Source organism: Capsicum annuum, chromosome 7, assembly GCF_002878395.1.
Source record: "Capsicum annuum cultivar UCD-10X-F1 chromosome 7, UCD10Xv1.1, whole genome shotgun sequence".
NCBI lineage: Eukaryota > Viridiplantae > Streptophyta > Magnoliopsida > Solanales > Solanaceae > Capsicum > Capsicum annuum.
Genome location: NC_061117.1, coordinates 177,915,394 through 177,927,414, shown reverse-complemented (window position 1 = coordinate 177,927,414; position 12,021 = coordinate 177,915,394). Strand labels below are relative to the sequence as shown.

Genomic DNA, 12,021 nt, shown 5'->3' with positions numbered 1-12,021 from the left:
AGCAAACTGGAGCTCACCAAAAGAAGCTGGATATCCTGGCTCCTACTTGTGCGGTGTATGAGCTGAGGTACCTGTGCCTGCAGCATGAAATACAGGTCTCCCATGGGGGATGTCAGTACGAAATATGTACTGAGTATGTAAAGTTGTAGATAATCACATATGATATTGATTTTTCTTGAATATTTTTTTTTTTTTTGGGGTAAAGAGAACAAACTTTTGTTAAGCTAATTACCACACTTGTCTTTGTTCAAAATTCATAAAACCAAAATAAGGTATTCCTCAATATGAATCGTTACGTTATGTTTGATATGCGACTTTATTGACCACTTTTTAATAATTTATTAAAATCATCATAGTCATTATATGACAGATACAGAAAATTAGAATGACAAGAAAAAAATATTAAATTTCTCATTTTTAAATAACATAATGTACTAGGCTTTATATTTCTATAATATAGTTCATTTAAAACAAAAGTTGATATATTCGCCATAGATTATCATTTATTATTTTTTACTTCACGTTAGTAAATTTTGGTTAAAAGAAGAAAAAGAATTAGAATATCAGTAACAATTAAAAATGATGTTGTACCATAGAAAACAAATAATAAAATATTTTTGGTGGTTGGTTGTAGTTATAAGAGGGGTTTGTGTAAAAATTTAAAGATTGGGATTACATGTAATAATAATGAAAGTTGGAAATAGAAGTGAAAAATTGTGAAAACAACAAAAAGTTGTTTTCAATTTTTGGAATCTAACTCCGGAATAATTTGTTGAATTTTCATGATCAAACATCACAATTTTCAGAAAAGTGAAAAAGATGAAAAAGAATTCAGAAAAAAGGGGAAAAAATTTATGGCCAAACGGGCCCTAAATAAAAGAAAACATACAAAGTTAAATTTAAAAAAAAAAAAAAAAAAAAAAAAGCAAAACATACACGTCTTGAAACAAAAAAGTAAAAAAAGGACAAAAAAAAACTGTGAGTTTCTATTTGAAATTCATATTATTTTAATATTGATAAATAATTTATGAAATAAAAATAAAATTTTATCATATTTAGATGATTTCTTTCTTTAAGAAAAAGGTTTTGAACTTCTAAATCAATTAGAATTTTACCTTATATATATGAACAGAATTTCTATAATTTTATTTAAATAATATTTTGATCAAACTTTCACAAAAAAGGTGCCCCTTCGGCTATACTTTTCTTCTTATCTTGATTATGATTGAAGTCGTATCTTTCATTCATTATCATCAGTAATAAATTTAAAGGTTGTTTTTGAATTACAGGCAATCAACAACTGACAATGGTTAATTCCTTTTCAATAATTTCTTGTGTTTCTCTATCAATAAAAAATTTCTAATTGAAAAATTGGAGAAGACAAGTGTGTTGCTTTCGAATGGAGTAGCTGAAAAAATGAAATGTTTACCTTGCCTAGAAATTAAGGTTTATATTATAAGAATGATGATTCTCTTTTTTGTTGCCACAAGTTTGCTCCTTTCAAAAGAATTTTATAGTTTTTAACTCAATATACACCCTATTATCTTAAGAATTTTATAGTTTTTATGCAAATTTTTAAGATAATAGGGTATATATTGAGTTAAAAAACAAAAGAACACTTTGGGCTTCATTTGATTTTAAAGTCTTTATTTTTTTATTTTCTATTTGAACTACAAACAAATTTTTCTTGCATTCTTTTTTATTTTGAATTATGAATACAAAGACTTCTATGATAACAATTAAGGGGTGCTTATCAGTTGGTTTATAGTTCAATTTTATGCATTACCGATTCGATTCATCAATTTTTGATTTCTAAACATGCTAAATTAATAACCAAGTCAATAAGATATTTCTTATCGATTTGGGTCCTTAATAGTTCTATTTTTCAGTTAAGCAATAAAAGAACTCTCAATTTTATATGAGATATGAAAATATTCATATAGTCAAAGAATTTGTTATTGATTTATATGTAAGTAGTTCGATATTACGTTTATGCAGTATAATTTTGCACTATTTTAATTTTTATTTCATAACTTTGGTGAAAAATTTACCTTTATGAGTTAATTCATCAAGTGTTAATCGAGACAACATGAGAACGCTATCCTATTATAAAAGATCGACACATAACAAAGTAATTATAGAGCAACAACCAAATCAAGTTATCCTACACAAAGTTTATAATAAAATAAAGTTAGTTATCATTCTAAAGAAAAGTGTAGCATAATATAAATAAATTAAAGGAAAAAGCGGCTAAGGGATCCTCGACTCTGTTTAGGAGTTTTGGGCTTCTAATTTGCGGGACTCCAAAGCTCTGCAATCCTAGTAGCGTTTGACCCGACAATTGGATCAAGACGAGTTTCAATTGAAACTTCAACTCCCAATTTCACATATAAAAAAAGGGAAAGATAAGGATTAGATACGAGATTAAATATAGAAATAGATTAATGATAACAAATAAATGCTCTAATACTAAAACGTAGATTGCGACCTAGTGTTGAGACATTCAACTATGTAAGCACCCAAGTCATACCTTCGAGCAATTGTAAGAAGATAGTACCCTAAAATCTATAACTATTTACATGAATATAGAATCATAATAATAGTAGAATGACATCAATCAAGACCTATGATCTCCACTTGCTAAAAATCATCATCTAACTCAGGTGTGCGTGAGTAATATTAGCAACAAAGTCACACACTGTCTATCTAAAGAAACATATATTTTTACTATTAACTTTATCAAGGTAGGCTTCAAAAGAACATAGTCACTTACCAATACAAGCACGTATTAAACATTAGTAAAGATGCTGCGTATTAAACATTAGTAAAGATGCTTCACTCATGTGTCCCTATCTATAAATCTAGTTGTTTTGATTCAAGGGGACAAGAAAAACAATTAACAAATTTAAATAAGATATTACAGCATGCTCCCATAATAAATATTGAAATGAGATATGCATGCTACGACCGTCTTTTCTCTTCTTCTTTTTTTCGGACATGCTCTAAACAAGGTTCTTACAAATTGTGATCATATGAAAAATATTTATGTGAAGCTAATGTTAAATATACTTAAGGGGTGAAGCACCTTCACAAAATGAATTATATTACTTCCATTTTTGGACCATGTGCAGAAGTGAAACGAAAGTGAATTGAGCTATTCCCCTACTCATTTTAGTTCAAGTAGTACAGTGCACATAAAATTAAGAAATGGTAACAATTGTTTTTAACATCTTAGGTCAAAATATACGCAAGCTTTAGCCGGCTAATTTAAAGAACGATGTCAAATTCCAACTTCCCGTCTTTGACTGTTTTTCAGCAAACTACTCGGAACGAACCTTTGCTATAATACCAACAAACGCTCCCACACCCTATCCACGTGAAACGGGCAGCCATGGAAACTTAAAATAAAATATGTGCTGGACTGATTTTACGAAAAACGAACAGCAATACCACAATCAAAATTGAAATCAAACCATGTCTTACATTTCGTACCCATGAACTTGTATGCACGCAAATATAATCTGGAAAATAGACCCGAACACTCATTCACGGGACCAAAGCATAGCAAAAAACAATATTACTTCAGACCAGCGTTATAGAATTAGAGTAGATCAAGGAAAAGTAAGCAAAAGGGAACGAAAGGGGGGCGGATGTGCACCTTTTTTCGGGCAGAAAACTCGGGCCTAACGTCAAGGTTCCAATGACAAAACTCAATCCGAAACTCCGAATTCGTACCAAAAATTGAAAAAAAGAAACTTTTGGTTTCTGAAACCCCCTTTACTATGTTTCCAAAAACTTACTCATTGATTTTTTTTCTTCACTCTTCTTTTTCCATACCGATTTTTGAAGCTTGTTTCCAGCCCTTTTTTCCCTTTTTCGACCTCTCTCTGCTGCTGCTCATGGGGACGGGATTTGGTTATTTATAGCCTGAAATCTCGACCCCAATTGCGGATTCGAAACAGCAATTTTAAGAAAACATGGGAAGGATGAGTGTTTGAAATTTGATTCCGAAAAGGACCTCCTTTTTTCCCATATCCTCAGCTTTTTCAGAGATTTTAATGGCTATTTGAACCTATCTTCCCGTTATTCACTAATTTGGGGCTGTTTTTTTGGTTTCGTGGAGTCACGAGTTGGACTTAGCTGAGAAGGGGCAAATCTTGGTAGGCTGGCGGTAGGGTTGCGGCAGCTTTGGCCGCTAGCCACTCCGATTTGGGGGAGAGAAAGGAGATGGGGAAGAGAAGGGGAAGTGTTGTCGTTCTTTTTTTGGAAAGATGAATGAGACATAACTTTGCCCTCTTGAGAAGATGGATCACGCGGATCTGATGGAGAAAGGACGCGTATTTGGTTCTTTGGGATGAGAAAAAGTTGTTTGTGGTTGATTAGTTGACTGAAACTCGGACTGTCCGATCGTTTGATCGGACGGTTCAGATTTAATTTAAGAATAAATAAAAAATAATAAAAATAAAGATAATACATATATTTATATAGACACACACAAATAATAGAAAAATTTTGAACCATTAGATTAGAAATAAATTGACAGACCAGATCAATTTTTGTTTGTTAGGGTGAGAATAGTGTTTCTTTACTGACATGGCAGCATAAGATTGGTGGATATCGTGTGGGGTGGACGATGAGGTGGAAATGGATATGGATCGAGTTTTGGCCAATTTTGGGCTTTTCGGCTGAAATTTTATGGGTTAGAGTTGGGTTTGGGTAAAATAAAGTTGAAATTAAATTAAAGTTGGTCTAAATGCTCTTTTCTATAAAAATTAATTTTATCGATATTTCTTACTATCCTAAAATTATTTTTAGTATAACGTATAAATTATAGACGTAATTTGTATACGCGTCTGATTTAATAATTTTGCAATGTAATATTGACAATAATATGTATGTATTTATATATATATATATATATAAGCGTATATATATGTAATAATATAATAACGGTAATACATATATCTATAATCTATATCTATAATATATTAAAAGTATGAAGACCTTAGAAAAGTGATTTGAATTTTTTGTCATTCATTAAAAGACTTTTCTTTAGACAAAACTGTTTTTTCACTATATTTTTTAATTTATTATCTAATTATTTTTTGCTATATTAACTAGACATCCTAAAATATATGGGACTCGTAAAATATATGGCAGGAGAATTAATTAATAGTTTCTTCTTTATTAGACTTTCTAAAATATATGATACTCCTAAAATATATGGTAGCAGAATTAATTACTAATATTTTCCTTTCTACTGTTTAATTAGAAAAATACTCTTAAAATAGGACTCTATTAGGGAAATACTTCTATAAATATTGAGATGTACATTAAACTAGAGAACAAACCGATTTATCTATTGAAAGAATATGATTGATGCTCATCTAACTTGATTTGATTGCATGTCTAAATTGGTAGATGCTTGATTCGATTGGCTTTGAAGAATTTCTTATGTAAAGGTTAGGTTTAATTGTATTGTTTTAATATCTTTTTTATCTTATTGTTTTATTTTAATTTACAGATGTTAGATGAATGTGGGTCAACTTAGAAAAAAAATTTGAGCTAAAGGTTAGGTTTAATTGTATTATTGTAATATCTTTATTAGTTTGTTATTTTGTGGTAATTTACAGTTCGTAGATAAATCTCGATCGGCTTTGAGAAATTTTTGTGCGTGAAATTTAAGTTTAATTGTATTGTTCTGATATCACTTTTATCGTATTATTTTATTGCAATTTATAGGTGATAGATAAATGTTGATCGGCTTTGAGGAATTTTTTTATGTAAAGGTTAGGTTTAATTGTATTATTTTGATATCTCTATTATCGTATTATTTTGTTATTGTTTACAAGTGGTGGATGAGTGTCGGATGATTAAAAATATTTTTGGTAAAAGTTAGGTTTGATAAATAAATTCTCCATCTTTACATGTTCAAAAGATGTTAAATCTAATTATTGTATTCTTCTTTATTATTTAAACAATTATCCTATTTAGTATAACGTTTGAACTCATTAAAGTGAGGTACACGCGCAAGACGCTTACACCTAAACTAGTATATATAAGAATATATATGTAGTCACAAAGTATCGACTGAATATAATAAGATGCTAGAAAAATACAAATGCGATTAAAATATTTTTGTGTGATTTTAATGTTAAAATAATTAATTTAAAATATTTAATTTAAGTGTTTTACAATATGATAGGAAAATAAATCCTCTTTTTTATTCTTCTCAAAATTCACAAAAATAAAAATAAAAATATGAATTTATTTTTGAAAAAATATTTAGGGCCAAGAAGCATCGAAAAAATAATTAGAGGAAAAGAGCGAGTCAAAATTGGGTGTCAACAGAATCTAGTAACTTTTATACCAGAATCAATTACTTTCTCCTTGCCTTTACTGCCTCTTTGTTTTTTCACAGGCCATCTCAAAAGTGGTTCATTCTCATCTTCCTCATTTAGAGGTAGCACAGTTTCTCCACCCATAGTCAGATCTTTCTTCTTACCATTTGTTTGCTCTTCAACACTAATTGAGCTTTCCTTGGAATCATAAGCAAGTAAAAGCAAATTCTCAGCTACCTAGTCTATACTGCTGGAAAGATCAGACCTCTTAATAGGTATTTCTTCATCATACAATTGAGCAAAGATAGGATTTGACTCAAAAGAAGTAGGCGAACCAAGTACTTGAGTAGTTTCTAAGAGCTCAGTATTTTCTAATTTTTCAGTATAGATGATGATTTGAAGAACTTTAGGTGTTTTAAATTCTTCTACGGATTGAGGGATTTCTAGTTCGATTGGTAAACCAAAGCCAGGATTTAAATCCTTGACCATTGATGAATCAGCAGAAAGATTAATGGTAGATAGAGTTTCAATAGGGACAAACTCATTTAGAGGTTCTAGAATTTCTGGTACAGGATCCAGTTGAAGACTCAAGGAAATGTATTTTATAGATTTGGGTGTTAAGCTATCAGAAAGATCGATTTGGGACTATTATGATAGATTTTCAAGGGTTATATGAGCTCAAGGTACTTAACTGGAGTTGAAAAAGTGAAAGTATCTTCCATTTTAAGGATGTTGTGAGAGAAAGAAAAGAAGACTAGTTTAACTCAAAGGAAAACGATGATTGAAGGAGATGATTTGAGTTAATTTTGGAGCAGAGTAAGATAAGATAAGTTTGGTTTAATGATATGAGTGAGGTAGCCGTTGTTATTAAAGAGTGCCCTTTTAAAATGACGTATCTGAATTTAATAGGAGCGACTCTTCACATTGTTGTGAATTGACAGCTTTTGCATAGAAGAGAAAGGATGTGTGGCCTTTTAGACAAACTTTTATGATTATAAAAGTACACTATATTAGTACTAAACTTGAGAGATGGTACCGGGTCCCTTTCTTTCTTCAGAAAATCCTCAAATTGTGATTGCCTCAACTGTTTTCCTCCAAAATTGTTCTCATGGGTATATACCTGCAAAGGTATAGTACTGAGTTACACCATTGTGCACCTACCTTACCAAAGATACCTGCCACCTTATCATAGCCATGTTTTGGGAAGAATGGTTGATTCATTTAGTAGGTTAGGTTAACTTAATCAATCTCAGGTTCAGCTTGTTTGCTCCAATACACCATTCCATTCCAAATTTTTTTGAACATAGATCTGAGGACTAGGTCCCATACTTAAAATCTTTTAACTTTGTTAATTTTCCTTATATGCAGCTTTATTTGAGTTTGCTGGAAAAAACAACCAGAGCCCCGTAGATTTCATCCTTGATTTTTGGAATATTTTTTGGGTGAACCTGGAGCAATCTTCCACAATGACATGCCTATACTCCTTTTCTCTTCTATTTTGGACTTGTTGTCTGCACATTTCAGCTTTGACATCCCAAGGACTAGGTCCTTTGAAATATACTTGTGCCAAAAATGTGAAACTTACATCTCCCAATATGTTTTTGATCTCCTAGACTTGGGAATAACTTTTTCAAACTTCAAGCTTGACACAGTATCTCTATCAGATGAGAATTTAACCTGATTGCCTTTTCAAAATAAGACACTTTCACCTTGAAATCTCTTGTGATAGTGAACACAGTCAGACCCTTTAGTTATATACTTTGAACATTTATTATCAATGAAACAGTTCTGACTGTAATTCTCTTTACCCAACTGCAAACAACATCATTTGTTAGATTTGGAAACTCATTTGAGTTTGAGTTCTCAGTAGGAAGATAGAGGTTTGATCAGATCTTTCTTTTCCCATCTAGGTAATGAGAACTTCCTCATATCCTTCAAAGTCTTAGAACTCTTAGGATAGATATGCCCTTGTTGGATATATCTAACACTAATCATTTTAGCTTTATTCCAACGTTGACAGTTTTCTTTTATGTGACCATCTCTCCCACAATGGGTGCATAGAGGTTTTTGGGATTTGTTTCTGACATCTTGAACAACCTTGACTTGAGAATCATATGATTGAGTTTTATACTGATACCCAAGGCCCTTACTATTTTTAAAACCTTGTCTAGTTATATTATAAAAAATCTATGAAGATGTGGTCCATTATAGAGATTTACTAAGTTCTTCTCTTAGACGAATCAGGTCCTTTTCTAACTCCTCATTCTTTTAGAGTGCAGTCATAAGATGCTTTTGGGAATCCTTCAATTTTTCTTTAAACTCAATTTGAAACTTTGATGCTTCTTTCTTCCCTTTATCATTTGAATTATCTACTTTCTCTAATTGACTCATCAAACTCAGATTTTCAGATTTCAACTTGGCACTTATTCCTCAGTTTCAGATATTTGGAGAGTCAAAGCTATCAACTCAAGCTCCTGGTCTTCTATTTTTTTCCTAGAGCATTATTCTTCTCTTTATCACAAGCATCATCTCCTTTCTCCAGTTAACTTACTAAATTCAGATTTTCATATTTTAAATTAGTAATATGTTCCTGATTTTTAGATATTTGGAGAGTTAAAGCAATTAACTCAAGATCATGACTTTTTACCTTTTCTTCTAAAGTATTTTTTCAGCAGACATTTCACACATAGAATTAATCAGCATATTTTTTTTAGCTTTTTTATCTTTTTAGCAGAGTAGTTTTTCAAACTTTCTTTAATGTCAGAAAGTTTTACCTCATTTTCGTCTTCATCTTCAGTGTTTGCTATGAGAGCAAACAAGGAATCAAAGGTCACTTTATCATCCTCCACTGCCAGCATAGAAATATCCTCATGCTTCTCATCCTTCCCAGATTCACTGGAGGAATCCCCCCAGATAGCTAATGCCTGCTTAACTTTAAAATCAGCTACAACCTTTCTTCTTGACTTTACAGGGACTTGGTACCTATTCTTTTCTTTGTCACCTCCATACTTGAGATATTCCTGGTAATCTACTTTATGCATTGGACAGTCTTTAATGAAATGCTCAGGATTTTCACACTTGTGACAAACTTCAACAGAGCCTCCCTTCTTGCTATTGCTTCTCTTCTTTGAAACTGGACACTTTTCTTCATTACTCTAACAATTATTTTTGCTAAATAGGTAGCATCTGTGTCTTCCTCACTTGAATCTGACTTAGAAGCCTCTAATGCCAGAGATTTCTCTATTTTTACTTCCTTCTTCTTTTGCCCTTGATGCTTCTTGAGTGCATGTATTTTTAGATTACCAATAAGCTCATCCATGGTAAGATTTTTCTAGTTCCTTGCCTCAGTGATAACATCTACTTTGCTTTTCTAGGATTTAGGCAGAACCTTCAAAATTTTTCTCACCTTTTTGTACAAAGGAATCACTTCTCCTAAACAATGCAACTCATTAGTGATTAAAGTGAATCTTGTATGCATCTCTTGGGTAGTTTCTCCTTCTTTTATGGTGAAGGTTTCATACTGTGTAGTCAGCATATCAACTTTTGAATCCTTCACATCAGAGGTCCCTTCATGAGTTGTTTCAAGCAATCCCAGATTTTTTTTGCATTTTCATATGCAGAAATCCTATTGTATTCATTAGGCCCTATGCCACAAACTAGCAGCTTCTTGGCCTTGTTATTCTTTTCCACCTTTTTACTGTCTTCATCATTATATTCTCTCTTTCTTTTAATAACCATCCTAGTTATTTCTCCTTATATGACCTCTTTAACGGGCATATGAGGACCATCTAGTATTACATCCATCAGTTCACTCTTCTCAGCCATAATTAAGTCAAATATCCTTGTTTTCCACCACCCAAAAAACTGTCCATTAAATCTAGGTCGTCTTGTAGATTGCCCTTCTTCCAGCTTAGGTGGAGCAGCCATGATGACCAAATCACTTTAGGTGTTAACCTTTTAGAGTGTTTTGGCTCTAATACCAATTGATAAAATTCGGGGAGGTTGCACCACACAGTGAGGGACCAGGTCCCTTAAAGTCAGTCACGGGCAATCAAATAACAAAGCATAGTAAACTTAAAACTTTGTAGAAAGTTAAAAAAAAATCAAGATTTTAACGTGGAACCTCCTTGCTCAAAGGAGAAAAATATCCTCACAAGCACCCACAACCACTATAATCAAATTCTTGATTACAGACTTCAATGAACCTAACTCTAGGTTCCACCTGCTTGTAATACCTCTACTACAATCCTACCTTGAAAACTCTGCCAAGAACACAACTTGATATTGATTAACTCTAACTAATATCAATCTTAGGTAACTCTACCTAAGCCCACTCAAGAAAGCAAAGAAAAACATTACTCTTATAATGCGAGTAATTCAGTTGCAAACCATAACTCTACTCAAGAACACTGAGTAGAATAATCTGGATCATGAAAACTCACCAATTTGAGAAACATTCTTTTCCTTTTATAGTGGAATAATGATTAGGGTCGAAATCTAATTAGGCCAAGTGTCCTGAGAGGTACAAGCTTACCTGCGCAGTTTGTTACACTAGAAGACAACACTGCGCAAACCTTGTGACAGCTGTATTTTTCCTTGACGACCCAGGGACCCGGTCCCTTGTTGTCTGGTGCTCATCATCAAAACAGAATATAGTATTTTGAGATTCCATTCAAATGAGAGGTATGTTTGAATACTTTGATAACGGCGGGGTACATTTAACCCTATAGTATAATTAGAGGCAAACTTAATCAATAAACGAAAGTAGAGGTGTATATCTGACCCTTTCCCCTAGAAATAACTATAAATACCCACCATTAACTAAGCAAACATTTCTAGTAAATTGCCAAAGAACGTATGACAACAACAATCTTCCCAAATTATAAAGCTTTACTTTGAGTTTATTTGGGATGATTTAGATAAAATGTACCATAGATTATAGAGTACTGTCTTTGTATATATTTTAGGTGGTATGATGATATATTATTATGTTCTTTCTTTAATAGTTGACATCAAAAGACATGTAAAGGAGCATGGTCAATTCTGCTTAAATTTCTCATCATCACGAATAATTTAGAATTGTACGACTCTCACGAGGTCATGAGTGTTGCGTACTTCTTACATTACTAGATAAGTATGCCCATGCAATGCACGGACCCAATATTTTGAATTCAAATATAGTTTCATTTGTGTTTAATTTTAGTTGCACCCATTATTTGAAAATTAAATTGACATACATACCTTATAACAACCATAATATACAAATAAAAAATAAAGTTTTATTCTTTACAAAATATCTAGCATAAAAAAGGTCATATTGAAATAAGAATAACACTACACAAGTAAAAGAAAACACAGTTAATTCAATATTCGGAAACAACCAATTTAAGAGCGAGAATGGAAATCATTCTTTGACCAATGCTAGATAAAATTTAGAACTTAAATTGAGAGTTTGTACCTCGATTGTCAACAATTAGGACAACTGATTCTGTAGATTATTTCTCGAAAATCTTTTTTCATCTTTTTCTATCTAATGTGATTGTGGTTTTGACAAAAAATTCACATCTATTGCACTTTAAACTATATATTTTTTCTCATCTCTACATAAAGAACCTACAACTAAAAAGTTGATGATGTAGCATAATATTAGTTTTTAAGATATAGCTACTCAGAAATATTT

At 31.7% G+C, this 12,021-nt stretch overlaps 1 long non-coding RNA gene across 1 annotated transcript; it reads right to left on the bottom strand.

Annotated features, from left to right (window-relative positions):
• Window positions 1–2,075: 2,075 nt before the first annotated feature.
• On the bottom strand, window positions 2,076–4,489 carry LOC107878102. Its single transcript, XR_001676728.2, has 2 exons — window positions 3,659–4,489; window positions 2,076–2,368 (listed from the first exon to the last, which is right to left on the bottom strand). It is a non-coding gene; the product is annotated as an uncharacterized LOC107878102 (long non-coding RNA).
• Between the last annotated feature and the right edge of the window lie 7,532 nt (window positions 4,490–12,021).